Raw genomic sequence first — 5,028 nt, forward strand, 5'->3', positions numbered from 1 at the left:
AATCCCCTGAAGACTTTGTGAAGGCAATCATCCCCTTCACCTTTGTCCACTCATGGATAAAGCCTCCGTTGTCTTGGAAAGTCTTACAGCTCCTTCACCCCAACTTCCCGTTGGTTATCAACGTCTCTCTGCAGCCGCAGATCGTTCCCCTGCTGACAAAGAGATTGATTCATACTCTTCCCTTGTCCAGCCTCCTCTTCCTGAACCTGGCTTTGCCCAGCCTGTTCCAGACCAACCATTGGTCGGAAAGAGTGTCGACTCGAGTCCGTCGCTCGCTCACTCTGTTTCGGAAGAGAATCACGCCCATGTTCTTCTCATCTCTTCAGATTCTCCTGAGTCCCGAAATGACTCTCCTAACCCAGCCACTCCCGAAGGTTCTCCTTCGGTTCCTTTAGCACATGGGGGCAATCATACGATTCCCCCACCAAGTAGTCTGGTCGCTTCCTTTGTTTGGAATCGCCTGATCGTCGGTCACCTTCCATCCCATATGCCTTTCCAGATCACAGTACATGCATGTGCTAAGGCCGTACCTGACACTGTTTTGGATGAAGGGGCGTCTGTCAGTCTTATTCCACACACTACTTGGCAAGCTTTAGGTTCCCCGCAGCTTGGGCCAGTCACTCAGAATCTGTTGGCCTTCGATGGAGGAGCCTGTCCATCTCTAGGAGTTCTCCCGAAGTTCCCTATTACTTTGGGAGGTAAAACCGTCTATATAGACGTCTTGGTTACCCAAGGTGTTTTAGACTTTAGTCTTCTCCTTGGTCGCGACTATGTTTACGCCATGGGGGCCCTCGTTTCTTCGCTTTTCCGTGTGGTTTGCTTTCCGCACGATGGAAGAATTGTGACTATCGATCAAGTGTCATCCGTTAGTCCCTCGATGCCTCCTGCGCTGTTGTCGTCCCCTCCTAGTTTCATCCACCAGTTGCATCTACCCCACCACAGATCAACTACATGGCCACCTATCCCATGCCTAGCTCCAGTGATGCCGCCATCATGCATAGTATCATGGGGGCATTGGGCCCTGACTTCCAAGATGTTTCCCTTCCATCGAGAGTGGCAATCTTGGAAGCCCCGCCTTTCTATTCATTATGATGAAGCTCGGGTGGAGCATAGTTCCTTTCCGGTGTCAAGCTCCTTAAAAAATGAAACTAGGTTTGGTCGGAGCATAGTTCCTTTCCTATGTCAAGCTCCTTAAAAAATGAAACTAGGCTTGGTTGGAGCATAGTTCCTGATCTTGTGTCAAGCTCGTTAAAAAATGACACAAGGGTTATGAGCATAGTTCCTGATCTTGTGTCAAGCTCGTTAAAAATGAAACAAGGGTTATGAGGATAGTTCTTTTACTGTGTCAACCTCATTAAAAAAATGAAACAACTCCCTTTCCGAATCGAGTCTTTTGATTAAGATCTCGTAAAATACAAGTCGAGTCTTTCATAGATCTCGAGAGTGAACCTTCATTCCATCCACTGTGTTGAATGCAATGAAGCTTGGGGGGCATGTACCTCGTTTTGCATCATTATGCTGGGGGCATGCAGACTTATAACAAGCATAGTTTTTCGTTTCAAGCTTGTGTAAACATGAAACCGAATCCAAGCAAAGTTCTCCATGGTTCAAGCTTGTGTAAAAATGAACCCATACCCGATTTACATCTCGTGATTGCCATTTTTATCCGCTGAATTCTGCTAGATGATCCTTGGTTGTTTTCATTCCATCGCCGCCATCTCTTTGGCCGATCATATGCTTTCACTTGGTTGTTTTTCCTTTCCTGAGGAACCGCAGCGATGAGTGGTTTTATTAGCCAAACTCTTGACCATTACATGTTTTGAGCAGTTCCACCATTACCGGAACCAGTTGCTACCCTTTATACCACTCGTTCCTCTAGGACAAGTCTCCTTTAAGCTCTTTTCTGACTCATAAAAGATGAAAAGATTGCCGAGTATTTTTCCCTTTTTGACTCGTTAAAGAGAATAAAAATGGAGGTCTGCTTTTAGCTCTTTTCCAACTGTCTAAATATGAAAAGATTGCCGAGTTATTCCTCTTGACTCGTTAAACGTAAATAAGAGGCAGTCATCTTTAAACCCTTTTCCGACCATGTAAAAACGAAAAGATCGTCAGACCCTTGTCGTTTCAGGTTCGTTAGTGGTTATGAAACGACGTGATATCGATCACTTTTTTACTTTTTCAGGTCGATGTCACTACATATGAAAAGTACTCCTCGATCGTAATGATCGGGCGGTTCTTTCGAGCATTGTCTTATACTTTTTTGGGCTCGAGAGACACAACTTTACGAAAAAGGACCCCCCTGGAGTTCACTTTTCTGCTGTATTTTCAGACTCTTTAAACAGGAAAAGGCGCCGAGTTTTTCCTTTGTCAGGCTCGTCAAAACCTGATGACATCGGATCCTGTCGGAATGACACCTTTCAAGCATATGCTATCCCCGTCAAGCTTGTTGATAAAAATAACTGGGGTACTCGCCAGAAATGGTGGGGAAAATGGACCCATAATTATTATCGTGTCGGCAGTATGTCGCTCTTGAACATGGCACTTGTCTGCTTTCGTGTCTAGGTGGGGACATCTCATCTCGCTTTTCACTTGCCTCCGTGGGTTTTGGGTGATCCTGTTTGACCTCTCATCTACTCATTGCCTCGTCACCATGACCTTTGATCCGTTGATGTCAAATACTGCCAAGTCCACTGTCGTGCCGTCGATATGTTCAAGAGAAGTTGACCTTTACAGAATTACAACCTCCCTCTGATGCCTCACATGATTCTGATTCACCACAACATTCTTCCTCTGTCTCATGTCAATGATGTGGGAAATACTATGGCCCACCTTTGATCAAGGTCACTTCCTGTCGACTTCAGCTCATTATCCAAGAAGCTGATCTAGAGACTCCCTTCCGGTGCCTTGGAGCCTGCATGCCTCAATGGCAGGTTCTTCGTGTTCGACGAGAGGTTTTCATCATTGGCCTCCGATTGAATGATTCTACGGGTGTTCAACGCCAGCTCACTCATTCGCACGCCGTAGATTGTACCTATAGTACCTTGAGGACCATTGTCATTATTGGTGGTACATCTCGTGTCTGTTAACAGTTTTCACTATTGGCTGGTAATCAGACGATGTTCATGCATGTTCGACTCCAACTCATGTATTCGCATGCCTGAACTTGTACTCTGTTTGGGTCGAGATGGAGCGCAAGACCCTGGATTTTATTTGTTGGAATCCAGGCTGTGATTTGTGGCTTATTATGATCATTACATGACTCATTCATTGGATGGCTGCGACCATTCCTGAGTCTATTTATCGATGCTCACTGGATGGCGGCGCCCATACCTTGGATCTAGATTATTGTGTACTCTGTTATGGATGGTTGCGCCCATGCCACATATATCATGTACTTGAGATATCAGTTGTGCCTCTTTACGCAGGTTCTCCGGCCGTGGTGTTTTCAGTTACACATGTTCTTGTAAAGCATTTCACCCCTCTCTCTCTCTCGGGCCTCATGCTTTAGGGGGCATCTGTTACACAGTAATTTGTCACCATTTGTCACCGTCCCTGTTACCCCTCTCCTGCACACTGGAGGACTCATTCCGTGACCTGTGAGAAGTGACATGACCTGAAACCACTTGCATTATATTCCTCTAAGTATGAGCTTCATATGCCCTGAAGACATCTCCTGCAGAATACCCATAAAAAGACCTCTTTTTGCATTGACGCGGTTCCACAGTATACTGCTCGCGCCAATGGGGGAAATCCTCTAAAGAGGGCGTGCCAGTTGGCGCTCTGTCTCAGAGTCGCACTCGCGCCAACCCAGTTGGGTAAATTTTTTAACAAATAAACTTCCGAAGGTTCTCCCTAACCCATTCATCAATTGAATCTATGTTGAGATAGGATGGTTTTGCTTCAAATCTCCATAGAAGGGAAGTGGTTTGCCACCTTTCATGGAAGCTTCTTAGTGATAAAGCCAATCCCATGAATATTGTGGTTGATCCTATCTCCTTCCCCTCTATTTATAAAAGCTTGTTCTTTTGCCTCGAGCAAGCTAGTTCCAGTAGAGTGCTAGTGATAGTAAGAGTTCCAGGAGTTCAAGAGATTGAAGTTGCAAGAGCCTTCTTTGCACCCATAAGGCCAAATCTAAGTGAGGAGAATCTTGTCACCAAGGAGAGAGAGGCTTGTTTCCCATCCCAATAAGCTTTGCAAGACTTGTGTAGCTGATCACCCAGCCAAAGGAGAATTTGACGTTAGAACTATGGTTGTATTCTTCTTTTTTATTTATCAATAATAGATGACTATCATTATGGTTCCACTCTCATTGTCCTTTGTAATGATTGATGTTGAGTTATATCTTTTATGACTGATATATAATTGCGTCTATTGGATTTCATGCTTGTATTTGTGTTGTTCTTTGCATGTGCAGGTGTCCAATCACAGAGATTGTGGGGATCATGACCGGCCGAAGCAAAGGAACGAGAGCGACGTCTCTTCTACGAATATTAGCGTTGGAATCCAAGTAGGTTCTCATCATCCACCTTTAATTTGCAATTAGGAACTTGCGTGATAACATTGTTTGATTGTTGCTAGACCCGGTCTGGGCTAGTAGGGATCGCCTCTGTCCGCAGAGGGGATTTACCTCCACAACAATGATCATTCTGTAAGCTTGTACTATGATTCAGAATGGTATGTTCGATCATAGGTGGGGTCTGCCTAGTAGATTCCAATCGAAGGAAATGACTAGATTGCTTGGAGGAGGGACCGAATAAACTGTTGGGTAAATCTCTGATGAACTTCCCTCCTATTGTAAAGGAACGGGTAGATTGCCCCCATGTTCATCGGATTCTGTGCTAACAAAAAGAATTTGGACAGTGTCGTCCTCATTCTCTTTGGTGACTGTATCATCTGAAGGTGGAACTTCTAAAGACAAGACTGGGTCGACTGATGTCTTGACCTATTGACTTTGGTCTGGTGTGGACTCAGAGGGTTTATCTTCAATGATAGGTGCTTCGAACAACAACAAAGGTGTGTCAGTTGGAT

Source organism: Pinus tabuliformis, chromosome J (assembly GCF_031772625.1).
Source record: "Pinus tabuliformis cultivar Carrire ecotype Pingquan chromosome J, CPIR1, whole genome shotgun sequence".
NCBI lineage: Eukaryota > Viridiplantae > Streptophyta > Pinopsida > Pinales > Pinaceae > Pinus > Pinus tabuliformis.